The following is a 17906-nucleotide window of genomic DNA, read 5'->3' on the forward strand; positions in this document are numbered from 1 at the left end:
TTTCTAATCTAAAAGTATTGCATGTACAAGTGTAGAAGCCTGGCAGTGTTTCGTAAAGTGATTCTGTAGGATCACATTACTCTAATGTTCTGCACAAACTGAAAAATACGTACAGAGCCTTGCAAAGGTAATGTAGGGGACATGCAGATGCGTGGAAAAAGATGCTCTGTTCAGATGAGATCATAATTGACATTTTAAACCTACATGTAAAACGTTATGTGTGACAAAACCTACACTGCACACTTTCCTAAACTCACCATTGTCATGGTGAAACATGGTGGTGGCACCATCATGCTGTGGGGATGCTATTCTTCAGCAGGGACAAGGAAGCCAGATGTAGGTACTGTGCAATCCTGAAAGAAAACAGCAAAGGTTCAAACCCTAAACATACAGCTGAAATGGTTTAGATCAAAGCATTCATGTGTTAGAATGGCCTAATCAAAGTCTAAATCAAATTGAGGATGTATAGAGAATTGAAACTTCCTTTTCACAACTTTTCACAACACAGAATTCGGTCTGTAGATGTACACAGCTCGTAGAGACATGCAGGTGTAACTGGAGTGAAAGGTACAACGTATTCACTCAGGGGTTTGAATACTAATGAGAGCAGCACTTTTAAAAGTTGTATTATTGTTATTTACCTTCCACTTCAAAGATATGCACTGCTCTGTGCTGGTCCGTCACATAAAATCCTAAAAAACTGATGTTTGTGTTTCTAACGTGACAAAAGGTAAATCCTTCTGAGTATTAATACTATATTAAACTGAAAATGTAGTTCCTTTATCCATGTGTTGCTGCACGCCATGCCGAGACAAAACAGCTTGATGCAATTAATATTCAGCAACTGAAACTCCGATATTAAATCACAAACCTATAGTATGTTTAGCAATGTTTACCAAAACACATTCCTAAAAATGACGCTTTCAAAGCATTTGCTTCATTATTGTAAAAACGCAGGTTCATAACACCATGATTGAATGAGTTTGAGATGGTATCACTGAAATAAACATATATGTTGGTAATATTCTAGTTAACGGCAGGGAATGAAGGAATGAAGTGTTTGTCTCTGACCACCAACCCTCTTCTAAACACAGCAGCATTCAACATTTGATTTTTAGCTTTCACGCATGATCAGTATGTGTTTAAAATACATCTTGTGAGAAGTCCAAAGTTGCTGACAGCAGTTCAGAGCTCAGTTTTAAAGTTTCAATGCCAAACTAGTCAAAGTCCACCAAAATCCATTAAAGGTTCTGACTAGTTGCCGACGATCTGCTGCAGGACTTTTATTGCCTCATATAACAGCTTCTGTAATAAACAAGCGTCCTTGCTTGTGTTTGATCCTTCATGGTTGGCTGGGCATGCTTATACAGGTGTCCTACGTCAGCAATAAAAGACACAAGCCAGATCCCCATCTCCTGAAAATGGCCACCTCTCAGGATTTACCGAGCTCTATTAACATGCAGACCCTGGAGGCCTTCTGAACAAACAACACATTTCAGGAAATGGCACCATTTTTCTTCTGTCCACACAATGCACTTTGCCTTCTTTCGCTCTGTGATTTCTCTGTAAGGCAATAAACTTTCAAACTGGAACATTACAGTGTTTATGTAGCAAACACATGAGAGTGCATACATGTGTAAGGAAGCAGGTGCCTTCTGAGCATTTCAAGAAAGCAAAATTGATTAGTTCCAGAGGCTAGATGTGGAAAACACTGGTGCAATGTCAAAGGAACAGCCTCTTTCCATGACAGCTGGATTCCCAGTAAGACAACATGTACTGTTTGCATGCTGAGAGGGAAGAGGCCACAGGAAAATATTTAAAGTTAAGTTTTGTGAGAACCAGCTGAGTTTCTCAATTCCTTTCAGACTTTAACCTTGCACCTCCAGAAGGTCAGTGTCATGCAATATAATCTTAAACATGAAACCACTCAGCTTACCTAAGAAAAGATGATTTCAGCTGATTCAGAAGGTGTCAGTCTCCCTGACCAGTTTTCCCCTTGACTTTTTAACAAGTATGGAGAAATGTCCAGTTTGTCTAATTTCACTGTTGTTCCCCTTGTTCAGCGATTATTGGAGAATGTCTTCATTTTACCTCAGTATACGTATAGCAAACGATGGATTCATGTCCCTGCACCCTTCACCTGACGGATATATTTGTGCAATGACATCCTTCTGATGGTTTGACACCTCTCTGCTAATTATGGCTTCAGTTAAAGTTTGTTAATAAGCTGATAAAAAACAATCCCAACAGGAGAGCTGGACTTTACTTCAGTTTAATTAGTCTATTATTGACAGCAGGTGTGAACCCAGGAAGACTAAATGCTGAAATTGAATAAAAATGTGTTTAAACTACACATTAGTTCAAGCTCACTTATGCAACCAGGTTACTGCAGGTTTTTCATTTTCCTTCCAACAGATTTGTCTAAATCCTTCCAACAGATTTGTCTAAATGTGTAATTTTGGAATTTGAACAACAAACTTTTTATGTCCACTATATAGTTACACCCCCCCACTAATATTTAGATATATGTTCTTTTGTATATTTGGATGAAACCAAATACTCTTTCCAGCCATCATCTTGCTTCTGGCATAATTCTGGCTGGATGTTTGAGTCGTATTTAACATTTTGACCCTCTGTGGGTTGAAAACAGAGACTGAGACAAATGCATCACTAAAAGCCTAACATTGACATTCTGACATTCAGGCTGAGGCTGGATGTATGTAAACTTTAATTTTAATACGTACTTGGGCAGTAGGTTTATTTAGTAAATGTTTACTATTAGCATGCACTTAGGATCTTATGGTCTTTCAGAGCTATAATTAATGTTATGGTAACAGTTAAAGGTAAAACCAATCAGAGTCAGTAATCATTTTATCAGAGGGAACTTGCTTAGGTTCTTCTCCCCATCTGAGTGCAGCAGAGTTCCTGATCACTGACTGGAGCTGCTGCTGCTTCTGCTGCCAGTTGTTCTGTTTGTTTGAGCCTTAGATTGTGAGGGTACATCTGCTGCACGCTCAGTTGGGGATTATTTGGAAAAGATCATCTTTATTAATTTCATCTCCTTCCAAGCCCTCTTGCCTTGCTGCTGCAACAAAGAGTCTACCTGGAACACATGTCCAGCCAAATCAAACTGAATCACTCTCTGGGTTCGACAAAGTTTTTATTTATGTCAGAAACATCGAATGATTTTAGTCGCCTTTCTCAAGACAAATACAAGACTTAAAGGTGACCTATCATACTTCTTTTTAAACATTTGGGATAGGCCCATGGGCTATTCAAAACATGTTAATTACATTTTTTGCACAAAAAGATTCTCAGATAATGAGATTTCACCTCCTCAGTTCCCTTTTTTTAAGCTCCTTCCAGAACGAGCTGTTTTGGGGCTTTGTCACTTTTATGCAAATCAGCTGTATCTGGCCACGCCCCCAACCTCCATTTCCTACACGAGAAAACGAAAACAACACTTATAAGACAACAACAATAAGTACTTATGTTCCTGTCATCAGCAGATTTGCCACGAACCGTAGGGACTGAATATTTCTTCAGTGTTTCTATAAATCCTGACGTGTTCTGATGTGAGTTCTCAAAGCAGTCTGGGGTGAACTGATTCAAACTAGTTCTGTCTTCAGCAACGTGACTGGAACATTGGCCTCAAAAATAAAATGAAGACACCAATCTGTGTTATCCAACAGTGGGAGAATGTGCATGGACAGATGTGGGTCTTTGCAGCCAACAGAACATCTACCTATGAGTCCAGCCATTGTAAAGCACCTGTAAGGTAAAACCCGCCGGAGAGACGTGATCCTCTACTGAAAATCAAGTGGGTGGAGCTCCGCTTCAGTTGCATGTCAGGGGCGGGACTCAGGTAACGTTGCTAGGTGCCAGTGTAATTGTGACGTCACACTTACACAGCTTTTGAAACTGTGCATTTTCTAGACAAAATAAAACATTAAAAAAAAGAAAACATTCATTTATAGCCAAAAAAATAGCTGAATTTTTTTTTTTTTTTTTTTTGCGTTTGGGCTGTTGGTGGAAGCACCCAAATGAAAGAATAAAAATGATCAATAAGTGAATTTTGCACAATAGGTCCCCTTTAAAAGAATAACTATGATAATAACAAAGGAGAATAAAACTGAACAATGGAACCTAATGACCAATATGTCTGGTTTACAGATTTAATATCCTTTGTTTTCCCATATGTTTGCCTATGTTTAGCTGATTAAAATACAATTGAATGGTAATATGTTCAACAAAAATTTCTAGTTATTTGTGAAACATTTTGAAAACCATGTATCATTTTTATTCCACTCCACATGGACTGTGAGAGTGGACTGTGGTCTGAGATAAAATCCCAAGACAACATTACTGTGTTGTATGGTATATTATTATAATATCATTGTATTTGTGGTTATAATCAGATAAAAAATAAATCAAAACGTTAAAGGAACATGAAAACTTTCACAAGGCTCTGTATAAACCAAGACAGACTTCATTTAAAATGCCTCCCATTCTCGGGCTCTCAGGCCCAGTCTGGTATGTTGTGTCAAGCAGAAACTGCTGTTCTTAAAAGCCAAACAGCAAACCAAACAGAAAATATCATCCAGTGAAGGGCTTGTAGTCACAGTCGCGGCTGCATTCTGTGCAGTTGTAACTCTGTTTATCTCCAGGAGCGTCTGTGATTTCCTAAACACAGCTTGAGTTTGACATGTTTATGTAAACAGCACTGTTCGAAGGTTGCAGTCACTTCAGATGCCACATTTCTAACACAGTTGTCTGATTAGTTCTGAATACATTCAACCGAACACAAACAACCCAGAAAACATGCAGCCTGATGGAGACACAACAGCTAGATTAGAGAAAAACAAGGAATCGTTTAATCCCAGAGCTCTATTTGGCTTTCATGTGCTCTGAAAAAAAAGGTTTGCTGGCATCATTTCAGGATATATACAGAGCTGTGAAAAAAGGTTTTGTAAACACTAAGTAAATATAAACAGCAGTTTTCAAACCAGAGTTTCATTTTGTTTTTAAAGGAAATTTATCTAAACTACCCTGGCTGACATTATTACTGTAAATCAGGAATAAACTGTGATTAAACATTTTTGTAAAGCTGAGTTTAATTTCACGAGCAACAGCCATGCCCTATTACTGTCAGGCCTGTAGAATAAAAACATCACTTAAAGAGAAACTGTTTGCAGCATAAAGTAGGCTAAGTGATCTCTAAAAGCACCATTCAATGCCCCAACCCATATTCCAGGAGAGGCTGCCCTATCAAAACTACTCCAAGAGCTCATCAATGACTCATCCAGAACATCTGAAGCTCTGCAGGCCTCACTGCCTCAATTAAGGTCAGAGTTCATGATTGAACAATAAGAAAGAGATACTGGGCAAAATGGCCCCCAGAGGAGCGTTCTAAGGCCAGAACCACTACTGACCCAAAAAACCCCAAAGGCCTTCTCACATTTACCAAACACATACTGATGAGTCCTAAAACTGTTGGGGAAATGTTTTGTGCATGACTGAGATGAAAGTAGAACCTTTTGGAAAAAGTGCGTCCCGTTGCATCTGGTGTAAAACTACCACAGAGCATCATATCTACAGTGAAAACCAAACAAAGGTTTTGGACTGGCCTAGTCAAAGTCGAGACTAAACTCTGTGACTCTAAACAGACTGTTAATGCTCAAAAACCCTCCAGTGTGGCTGAATCAGAAAAGGTTTTACAAACTCTTGATGACTGTTGCTGTGGAACAATCATTTCTTAGGTTTATAAGCAAATTATTTTTTCACATGCAGACAGGTTGGTTGGATAGCATGTTTCCCCTAATAAATTCAACAATCATTTGATCGGCTTTTTATATTTACAATAGCTTTGTCTAGTGATAAACTTTGTCTAAAATAAACTTTGTTTATTGATCTGGTAGAAGTAGAAATCTGGAATGGATACTTCTTCCAAACACTGGACTCCTGATGTGGTGTGATACCGTACCACTGACTGGTTAACTGGTTATCTGAATTATAGGGACGTTTTAGATTCTTCAATTTATTTTAGTGGCCGCTGTGGAAACTTTATGTGGATACAGCATCTTATTCTCTAACCAATTCAAACGAGTTATAAAGATTTCACCTTTACTTAGATACTTGTGCTAATTGGCTCTCAGATGTCATCTTGGGAACTGAATTTTATTCAGAATGTGTTTAAGTTCAATCATAAATGTTGCTGTCATGCTAGAAAATTCATACTTTTTTATCCTGAAAGTGCCTTTAGTCAGCTCTTTTACAGCTGAGTTGCCCAGCTTGTTATTAATCTGTAACACCGATGGAAAGGCTGATGATGTTCCTCAGAGACTCATTAGACTGGACAGCCTGTCCCAGTCAGCCACTACAACCATCCATCATGCAAATCTAGAATACGGACACCACATTCAAGCCTGCCATGATCTGCTTTACTATAGCCAGATGTCAAAAACCAGTAAAAGGGTCTGCTGCTAACAGCAATGGGCATTTCCTTACAAAGAAAAGAATATTCTATAACAGCTGAAATTGTACACTTGTGGGGGATTGTGGAAGGAGCAACAGGTCTCAGTCAGGTTTCTTTAGCCAGTTTTGACATGTTTTTTTTTGGCATTTCTGAGCTCCTTACCTCCTCTCCATGCATTCAATGAGTTCAGGAGCTTTTTCCTGAGGCTACTGGGGTTTTCTTCACTCAGCTGGTAAACGAGGTAACTTACAAACAGGCTTCAACACCATATTTCCCTGCCCATAAATGATCTGTTATACTGGAAACTTTTATAAGCTGGGGCTTGGATATAGACTAGTTGGGCTGACTGAACCACAAAAGTTTAAAGCTGCCTAAATATCAGATGCAAACTGATGTTTTCTTATTTTGATGCTATCTCGACAAGCAGATGTCTCATTCTGCTGATCCTCAAGACTGTCTTTAACAGAATGAGAGATTATTTCAATCTTACAAACACAAGCTTCCTTCACATATCTCCAGTTCTAAAATACCTTCAGTGGAACTTAATGTCTGATGAGTTTATTTCTACACTTCTTTGTGTCTAAATGTTTTAATTATTTTTCCACATTGACCAGACAAGTAGACGTTTTGATCATGCACCTTATAATACATGTGAAAAATATGACATGAAATCTGGACCAAAGAGAAGGCTGATTTTATTTATTTATTGTGATGCTAGGCTTCATTTTCACATAAACATTCTGGACTATTAAACAATCAAGTTAAAGTCTATTTATAAAGCACATTTAAAAACAACTGCAAGTTGACCAGAGTGCTGCAGAGAGGTAATCTTCTCATGCTCTATTAAAAGCCAGTGAGTACAGATGTGTTTTAAAAAGAGACTTAAAAACACTGTCAGTTGGAGGCTGTGTGATTTGCAGAGCCAGTTCACTCCACAGTTTAAAGGATGCATCTTTGCCTGACATGTTATTTTATGTCTGTTAAGGCTGCATCAGCTGTTCTCCCTCCAGTTTTTTGAGGTTCTTGAGACTAGAGGTCTTTGCTATGAGAGGATGAATGCTAGACACACAGCACTCTGTTGCTGTTAAAGGTTATAGAGAAGAGTTTATAAACAGCTTCTAAACAGTCACAACCACAAAGTTAACATTATACAGTTGCTGAGAGGCTACTTTCTCATAATGTCAGGTTAAGCACGTTTTACCTTCCCAAAAGGAACTTCACTAATCACTAAGAGGTTTGGAGCTGAAACCAGTTTTTATTTATCATATCGGTCATCACATGAGGGAACTGTTTTTTCCCAACATGCTTTCTGAAAGCAACCAAAGAACATTTATATATTTTGCAAAATGATATTTGTTTAGAGCTGAGTATAAACTGGAAGTGATGCAACTGGTGGTTAACTGTTTACTGTTGATTGATCATGTTTTTTTCTTTGAAATGTGATTAATCTTCCTCCTACAGTCCAAAAGCATGACTGTTTGGTTAATCTGTCTCTCTAAATTACCCTGAAGTGAGTATGTGTCCACGGTTGTTTGTCCTGTGTGTCTCCCTGTTGTCCTTTGATGGACTGGAGACCTGTCCAGGGTGTACTGCCTCTCACCCTATGAAAGCTGGAGATAGGCACATAATAAAAATAAAATGCTTTTCCTACTCTGATGAAGCCTTGACTTGTCTAATGAAGATACTGATTATATTTCTGTTTTACACAGATTGGTACAGATTGCCACAATAAACCAGTATGGCTGGGAGTGCTGCTGAATAATTGGGAGTTGGCTATTATCTGGGACTCTGATACCATCATTTTAAATCCCAATAAGGATCTAGTGGAAAAACCTAGCAAAAACATTCCAATATGTGAAAACCATGTAGTCAACCATCTACAAAAGATAATAATTGTTACCCATATTGTTTGTAAAATCATCTTTAAAATCAGGTTTTTATTCAAATTACTTTAAAATTTATTCCTATGGCTTTTATTTAGATACTGCAGGAGATTTTCATTTCCAAATTGCAGTCAGGACAACTTGTTATTGGATTTTAAGTATGAATGTCTGAAGATTATTCGCCATCAGATCCAATAAATTCTAGATTACTAAGAGTCATGAAGGAATAAAACTGATGAGTTTAGATCTGACTTGAATTTTAATTACTGCATGGAACTGTCATCATTACACTTTTCTTCTTATATTTTTCAGAATTAGCTTCTTTTTCTTTTATATTTGTTGTTATCCAAAATCAAGAAAACTGTGTAGAATACACATATAAAAGAAATTCTCCTGAGGGATTATGTGAAATAATCGACTGCAACTAAGCCTCTGTGTGCTAGCACCAGATAGGTTGGAGCCATTTTAAATGAAAGGTAATTTGTTCTCCTTATGGCTCCCCTTGAAGCAACAATTAGCTTAGCTTAACTATCAAAAAGGCTCCTGGCTGATCCAAACTTAAAAAATCAGGACTATTCTTTAAATAACTTTACGGTACCTGCATAAATACAAACCAACTGAGCCATTAACTATTATAATCATATTGGGCCAAAAAAACAACCCATCAGCTTTTGCTCTGTTTTCTCTATTACTTCTAAAATTATAAATAAGGTTTAGATTTATTTCTCTAACCACTTTTAAACCAGTCGGTGTGATCTCAGGTTTTCACTCTGCTTTAACAGGATGTTTTTAATGGGATGTGTTACAACAAAAAATGCATCCTTTTGAGGAGAAAGTGAATTCTACTCACAGTCTTCTGTTAGATGGAAACACACAGTAACTGTTTGCATCTCAGCAGGATCCACTTCCATCTGTCCACTCCACAGTCACAGCCTTAAGGAAGAGAGAGGTTTTAATAACAACAATCTGCATCAATGTTTCTTTTGCATTCTCTTAATTTTGCAGAGCTGCACATAAAAAATGATCTTTGATATTAATATGAAGCACATCTTTGCTATTCGGCTACTGCTGCAGCAAGTAGCAGAATAGGCTTTATAGTGATAATGTTACATTCAGCTGTCACAGTTAGCATCATAGTTAATGAGAAAAAAGTTACTTCTGTTTCCAGTTTCCGCTGGAAACAGTTTTCTATTGATTAACCGTCCTCCGCATAGTTCACCAAATGGCAAGAACAACAAATGACAGCAGCATCAGTAGCATCAGTAGCAACCAACAATCCTTTGTAATGTGAGTCCATATTTGTTGCCAGACCCTTGACCGTGGAATGATGTCCAATGAACTGCAAGGTGATAAAAATATTCCCCTGCAATTACATGTTCACCGCAATTTCCTGGAATTTCCCGGAGATCATAAATCAGAGCCGGGCCGTTGAGCTAAAACGTTTGTGTTAATACAACATCAAGAGCAAATGACCCTTCAAATCAACATCTGTGCACCATATTGGGGAGACTTTCCTATAAACTCCAAAGGCTGGAAACCACTTGGAAAAGGTGATCGTGATTCAGGGCTGACTTAAGGCAATGGGACAGGTGAGGTGGAAAAAAACAACAGAAACTGTTTCTCTGCCACTGTGGGAGGAAGCTATATTGTGTCATTATGGATGTTTGGTTTTCACTGCTGTGTTTCTGGTTGGTTGCAGAAGTTAATGCAATAACTATTTGCTTGCTGTCCAACAGGACCTGTTCAAATGAGCAAATAACCCTGTTTATGTTTGGAAAAGATTATAAAGGGCCTCAAGCAGGGTGGTGGGAGGCAAAAGGATGAAAATAAGGTGCAGCTATGAAATAACAAGTGAAACAAAAATATAGTTCTGATCCATTTGAGTTAAAACTACTGTTAGGGTGGTACAGAAGTCATCGGGCTGTGAAAAAATATTTACCCTCTTACAGGAAAAGAGGTCCAGAGCTCAGGCCGAGGAATTTGTTGTCAGCGCAACTATAAAGAAGTATTTTAAAACCAATACTGCTCATCAACCTGAACACACCACTCCTACCAGCAGCAATATGCTGAGGGGAAGCTTTTCTTCAGCAGGCTCAAGGATGCTGAATCGGGCCGAATACAGGACAGTCCTGGAGGAAACCCGTTACAGGCTGCAAAACACTTGGAATAAGGGCAGAGATGTTCGCTTCCTGTGCTACCCTGAGCTTAAACATACAGTCAGACGTACATACATCATAGGCATGTAGACATGGTCAAGACGATCTGCTGCAGTTCAAACCGAGCATCAGAATGGGGAAGAAAGGTGATTTAAGTGACTTTGAACATGGCATGGTTGTTGGTGCCAGAGGGGCTGGTCTGAGTATTTCAGAAACTGCTGATCTACTGGGTTTTTCACACACTACCATCTCTAGGGTTTACAGAGAATGATCCGAAAAAGAGAAAATATCCAGTGAGCGGCGGTTCTGTGGGCGCAAATGCCTTGTTGATGCCAGAGGTCAGAGGTGAATGGCCAGACTGGTTTGAGCTGATAGAAAGGCAACAGTAACTTAAATAACCACTCGTTATAACCAAGGCATGCAGAAGAGCATCTCTGAACACACAACATGTTGAACCTTGAGGGCTACAGCAGCATAAGACTACACCAGGTGCCACTCCTGTCAGCTAAGAACAGGAAACTGAGGCTACAATTCGCACAGGCTCACCAAAATTGGACAATAGAAGATTGGTTCAGGCTGGTGGTGGTGGTGGTGTAATGGTGTGGGGGATATTTTCTTGGCACACTTTGGGCCCCTTAGTATCAATTGAGCATCGTGTCAATGCCACAGCCGAGGAATATTTCCAGTAACATGTTGAATCTATGCCACAAAGGATTGAGGCAGTTCTGAAGGTAAAAGAGGGTCCAAACCGGTACTAGCAAGGTGTACCTCATAAAGTGGCTGGTGAGTGTACATGTACATATGATCAGCTAACCTGTTCTCCACCATCCCTTGTCTTGAACCATTCATTCCCTTATCCTGCATCATTTCAAGCTTCTTCCCTCATTCTCCCAGGTCTATCCAACCACTGCACCTGTTTAGTCTCTGCTAGGTAGCATCTGGAGGTCTTTCATAAAGTGCCTGGCTTAAAATTGGGTAAAACTGAAATCATGTTTGAGTTACAGCAGATTACAGTTCACTGCATGAATCCCTCTGCGTAATATCAGAAATATTAGTTTCCAGTCAGTAAACTCTAATGTACCAAACACCCTCCCAACTGACTTCATGAAGAATTTGACGCATCACCATCTGTGTTTTATCACAAACATCCTCTCTCTGGATAATCCTTTTCACTACTTGTACTTATTTTTTTTTTTTAAAGGATTCCCAAAGGTAATGTTGGGGGTTGGGGGGGCAGGAATGCAAGAAAAGGTTCTGTTTTAGTACTCAGCTTTAACAGATGTTCTTGAAAGAATAGCTCTTTGGAAATAAATGCAGCTTATCACATAAAAAGCTCCCACTGGGGAGGATGCCCCATTTGTTAAAATCATGTAACAGGAGAGCTGATTTTCATTGTAGGGAAGTGGAAATCCATCATGGTCTGACAGTGGAGACAGCCGCTGTAGTGTAACCTCTATATGATGGACCTCCTGTTTTCATCACACTGGAAATTATTTTCCTGGTTTTAGCCTTCAGTCAGTAGTGAGAGAGCATATTTGTGGGATCACTGCATACACTGGAAGAAGTCCTTGCAGCAATGCAGCTCATTGATAACACCGCAGCAGCAGAAAGCCTTCAAATAACCCAGGCGTCCACTGTTGGAAGGCCTAACAAACACGCTTTGGTGTAGTTGCATCCAAAGAGATGGAAATGTACAAAACTTAGAAAAGCTAAAACATATTATATAATGGTTTGATCCCAAATGCAGACAGGAAAACAGGATTGCCATGATGCAAAAAAAAAAAAAGATTTATTAGAAGTGTGTATAGTGTTGAGTTATCCCTAAACTCCTGCATGCTCGTTTGTTTGGTAAAGCTAAGACCTCCTATACTGTTATTAATAAAAAACAAAGTAATAAAAGAACACGGAGGCTGCGCAGTCTTTAGATGCATGTACAGGGAGAAGATCGTCCGAATCCTTCTGAAACTTCCGAAACTTCTGATTACTTCCCCAAGAACAGCAGTCTTTATTCAAAAGCCAGGCGTATACTTGTACATGAAAAAACATACATTTTAATCGACTGTCGGATTTCATATCTGGAGCTGTCTGACACCCATTCAGCTGACCTTTCGACACTTCCTGTTTTTCTACTTTTGACCTTTATTTACATATGTAGAAATATAAAAATATCTGTTCTCACTGGGCAAAAGTAAGTCTTACAGAAATATCTTATCACTGGGCAGAAGTTATCTAACTCAAACACACACAGGAGCCTGTTAGCAGACCTCCTCTAAATTACACAATACATTTTATTACATTTTAATACACGTTATTAAACATACTTAAGCATAGCCATACCAATCCTATAAGCATAGCATGAATATTTTCAATAATAGCTAAAGAAGAAACACGAGAAGCATTAAAGAACAAACATCCAACAGGCAAGGCAACAGGAGGACAGGCTACCAGGTAGGAAATGGACTGGGGAGACGATTAGAGACTTGGGACCAGGTGAGCACAGACAAGAGCATGCAGAGCAGCTGGGTGAGGACCTGGACTCAGGAGATGAGAGGAAATGAGGAATTAACACAGTAAACACACAGGGAACAGCTCAGAACACGAAAGGATCTACTGAATCAAAAACGGATGACTAAGTGAAATTCTACACCAACTCAAAAGAACAAAACACAAGAAAAAACAAATAATCACAACCCAAAAAGGCCTAAATTTAAACCAAAGTGAATTATTGAAGGCACAATGATCTACGGACCATGACACCTACAAGAGAGACAAGCGAGTGCATTAATACCAAAGGACACATTTTGACTGGAGGCTCAAGGCTGAGCAGCTTTCTAGTTTTAATTAACAGCAATATTTCCTTTCATTTGCCTTGAAGCATTGACCAATAGTTTGTTTATAAATAAACTTTTTAAGAGTTATTTAACCAATGTTTTTTTCTTAATCATGAAAACAAATTCACTGTTAGAAATGCAAAAATGCACAAACCATTAAAATGTATCTTTTATAGATCATTAGTTCACAAATTTGAATTTTGGTTCAAGATTCATGTCCCAAAGAGGTTGAACAATACTTTTAATCTTTTAGAATAGAAATATCTTTAATTGCCCCACAGGGGGGAAATTCAGGTTTAGCAGCAGCAAAGCGAAAGACAAATAGAAGCATGCAGAATCACACAAAGATAAAACATATTAAGACATAGAATAAAAGGCTGTACAATAAGGGCAAATTTAAAATTTCAGAAAAATAATACAGTGCAATTATTAAAATAAACAGACTAAAAGAAACTAAGTAGGGTGATCAAAACAATCTACAAAATTTGTGTTGTAATGAAAAGCAAAAGAGCAGCAAATAAACAGGTATAATAAAACTAAGTCCTGCTTTGTTTCCTGCCTGCTGCTGACACTGCCTGCTGTGAATCATGTTCTGCCCACTCACTAAGGCGCTCTCAGTGGTAAACTAAAGAGCGGGCTTTCACACTTGTCATTCCTTTGCTAATTCAAGATCAGCCGTATACTCCTAATTACTCACCCATTCATCCTATTCAAGCAGTCTTCCTTCTGTCCACTTTCACCACAGAGGCACCCAGGAACGCCAGGAGAGCGTCCTCATTATAGCAGAAACATCACTTTGGGAAGACTCCTTCCAACACAAGTTTGGTAGCTGCATTTCCTGGAAAGATACAATCGACCTTGGAGAATCCCTGTGGGGGAAGCACTGAAGCCGAGTTATGCGACTGAGTGTGGGAAGAAAAGTGTAATAACTTTCACCTGAATGACTCCACTCTACCAAACGCCCTGGGTTTGTCATTCACCGTCATCAGACCCCTTGTATTCAGTGAAAGAGGCCTGCAGGGATCTCGCACTAATGAGGCAGCAGGCATTTCTTTGGCTCGTTACAAACTACTGTGTGTGGCGCTTTTCTCTTTGCTAGAAGCTACACCCGCTACCAGCTGCTATTTTTTAAAGTGAAAGGGGATCACAATTAATGATGCAATTATGCTAATAGGGTTGCCAGGCTACTTGCTGGCCTCTCTGGCTAAGTATCAGTCCTGTTTCAGAATGGCAGAGTAAAACAATTGTTGCACCATTAATTTACTAAGGAAAACGTTTCCTGAGAAATGCTCTGCAGTGCAATGATGTATGAGAAATATTAAAGTTTATCAGTGTTATAACTGAGCTTTGTATGCTTGTCACAGTAAATGACTGAATCATGTCTGGATTTTCTTTTCTTTTTAATGAACTAGTCAGAAGAAGACTGAAAATCAATGCATGTAACAAAGTACATTCTGTATAAACAGTCAATTTTCATCAGTTGTTTTTCTAAAATGGGATTAAGCTGGATAAAATTTACACTCAAACTAAATTCTGCATTGAATGAACATGCAGTCATATTTAATACATTAAAATAAGCTTGTGGTCAGATTAGAACTGCCTTTTGATCAAAATAACTATCAAGCTGGTATTAAACACACCTTTCATGGATTTCTGTATTAAAATGATTTTTAGTGGTCTGATGTAATATTCTAATCTTAAATGGCATGTTTTCATTAACTGTAAGCACAAAATCATCGTAATTAACAGAAATAAAAGCTTGAAAAGATCAGTCTGTGTGTAAATATTTTATGTAAAGTGTTTCACTTAGTGAACTGTTAATAAATGAACTATTCGAGGATATTCTAATTTATTGAACATGAGTGAATGTGTGTTAAATGACTGTTGTGCTGCTGTGTCACATAAATGAAGCGACATGTAAACAGATTAATCTTTGTCACCACTTGTTTCAGCCTCTGTGCCTATGATGCTGTCCATCTTGAATGATCAGAGTCATAATCTGGCTGAACTTCCTGCAGCAGGAGCTCTTCCTCCATGCGGAGATGTTTTCGGTTAAAAGTCCATCTGTCTGGATGATGATGCTTCAGAATCCACGTCAGAATCTGTTAAAGTCATGTGTCGAGCATAGCCAACAATCTTCAAACTCAGATCTTTGTCTCAACCATGTTTGAATACTGTTTTTTTCACCATCTACTGTACCCCCTGTTGGAAACATTTAAAATACTTAATAGGGTCTGAATTGTTATGCTCAAGTTATGTTTAATAATGTGTGAAATAAAATGTATTGTGTGGCTTGGTGGCCTGGCTAACAGGCCTTCTGTGTGTGTTTGACTTAGATATATCAGTCAGTCCAACTGACATACAGCTCAACTGACATTTAATAAGAATGTATGTTTTTCTACCCGGCAACAATGAAGATACTTCAGACAGGCCAACTGACACTTGATAGAATGTGTGTTTTGTTTTGCATGTACATGCCCGGCTTTTCAATAAAAACTGCTGAAGCTGGGGAGAAAGGCAGAAGCGTTCGTGGTGAGCAGCAACGGGGCTGCAGCGTTTCTCCCGGCCGGCCACAATAACTTGACTGCGCAGTCTTTTTATTTTCTTTTATTATTTAGTTTTACTAAAACAGTATAGCAGGACTTAGCTTTACCAAAACAAACGAGCACGCAGGAGTTCTAGGTAACAAACTCCAACAACCCCCACCATGAGACCATGTGACCTAGATATATCAATACACAGAAACAAATCCTGCATTGTAATAAGTTGTATTCAACAGTTAAGATTCAATGGTTGAGGAAAACATTAGAATTTATTCCATACATTTATTGATGACAACAGGAAGTTGAAAATTATTTGTAAAAATAGTGACAGCAGCTTAATGCTTATGAGACAGAAACCACCTGTTCTGCTCCCAAAAATGTAAGGATCAAGCTCAGAGTTCAACTAGACTCCATGGGGCTAAAGAGCACAGAGCACGTGAGGAACCTGGGTATTGTTTTGAATTTGGATTAAAATTTTGAGCCACATAAAGTCTCTGAGTAAATCAGCTTACTATCATCCTAAAGACGTTGCCAGGAAAAAATGGTTTCTAGTCACAACAGGCAAAGGGAAACTAGTTCATGCCTTCTGTAAAAACTCGATCTTGCTGCTGCAGCTCATTCATAAAGCTGCTGCCAGAGTCCTGATCAACACCAGGAAAATGGATCATATCAACAGCTCTTAAATCACTGCACTGACTCCTTGTTTCTCAAAGTATCAGTTTTAAAATTTAGCTGTTAGTCTATAAAGCACTACATGGTGTTGGGCCGAAATACAATCATACCTGAGTTGCTTCTCAGGTATGAAACCGGCAGAACCCTCAGGTCATCAGGGACCTGAATACTCAGTGTTCCCAGAACCAGAACTAAATCAGGTGAAGCAGCATTTAGAGGCTCTTCAGCTCTGGAACAAATTACCTAAAAACCTGAAATGGGCAGAAACTGCTGGATCGTTTAAATCACAATTAAAACCATTTTTGTTCCAGAAGCTTTTGAAGAAAAACTCAGATGAACTGTTAGAAATATCTGTTTCTTTTATGTCTTTAATATCTGCATGTTAACATTTTTTGTGTACTGTTTTATTTCTGTCTTTCCTTTGATGGTCTGTAAAGAGCTTTGAACCACCTGGTGTATCTCTGGTGGTATATAAATAAACTTGCCTTCCCTTACAAACCCAAAACGTGACTGTTGGCTGATAGGAATGAAACAGACTTATCCAACGCAGTCATGGTATAAACAAAAAACACTATCTTCACATTTTACGGTTTTATAAGTTTATGATATCCAGGTTTTGAGTTTTAGAATGACAGATGGAATCTGTTGCGTGTTTATTTACAGATTTAATTCATTTTAGAACATAGAAAAGACCAGACAATTTGTACTCAAAGGAATATTTCAGCTTTAAACATGATGCCTTTTGCACAAATTCATCATGTTGTTTTCACCATAATAATTATAACAGAACTTTAGAATAATTTTCATTTCTATGTAATATCTAGTCAAAGCTGCTATGGAGATGACCACACAGAATACAGACACAGGAACCTGGGCGGGAGCAACAGTGGAATCCAGCAGCTACAGAAAGAACCAAGGAGCTTAGATACTGTGAAGAGGTGATCCCAATGTGCCAACCAGGTGAGAACAATCAAGAGAATGCAGAGCAGCTGTGGGAGAAGCTAAGCAGAGGACTGAGGGAAAGTTGAACAATGGGATCAGGAGAAACTGAAGGAAAACATAAAGGATCTAACCAACTAAAGCTAAGGACTAACACCTACATACAGTAAGAGACTGAACTAACAAATACTAAGAAACTCACCACAAAACCATAAACACAAACAGCTGTTGATCATGACAGGTATGTCATGACTGGTTTGTGTAATTAGCTTAATAACTTTCATTGTAGTGTAATGATTATGTCTCTGATAAAACTGACCAGGTTCTGAAGCTCTAAATGAATTTCAGCACGTGCAGAACAGCCCATTTCTCCATCGTTAGCTGTGGTCTGCCTCCAATGGAACTTC

At 38.6% G+C, this 17906-nt stretch overlaps 2 long non-coding RNA genes across 2 annotated transcripts; both read right to left on the minus strand.

Annotated features, from left to right (window-relative positions):
• On the minus strand, window positions 1-14349 carry LOC124878139. Its single transcript, XR_007040665.1, has 3 exons — window positions 14043-14349; window positions 9209-9291; window positions 1-353 (listed from the first exon to the last, which is right to left on the minus strand). It is a non-coding gene; the product is annotated as an uncharacterized LOC124878139 (long non-coding RNA).
• Window positions 3290-3835, minus strand: LOC124878146. The gene is made up of 3 exons (XR_007040666.1): window positions 3746-3835; window positions 3523-3650; window positions 3290-3439 (listed from the first exon to the last, which is right to left on the minus strand). It is a non-coding gene; the product is annotated as an uncharacterized LOC124878146 (long non-coding RNA).
• Window positions 14350-17906: the final 3557 nt, after the last annotated feature.

Source organism: Girardinichthys multiradiatus, chromosome 2 (genome assembly GCF_021462225.1).
Source record: "Girardinichthys multiradiatus isolate DD_20200921_A chromosome 2, DD_fGirMul_XY1, whole genome shotgun sequence".
NCBI classification, from domain to species: Eukaryota; Metazoa; Chordata; class Actinopteri; order Cyprinodontiformes; family Goodeidae; genus Girardinichthys; species Girardinichthys multiradiatus.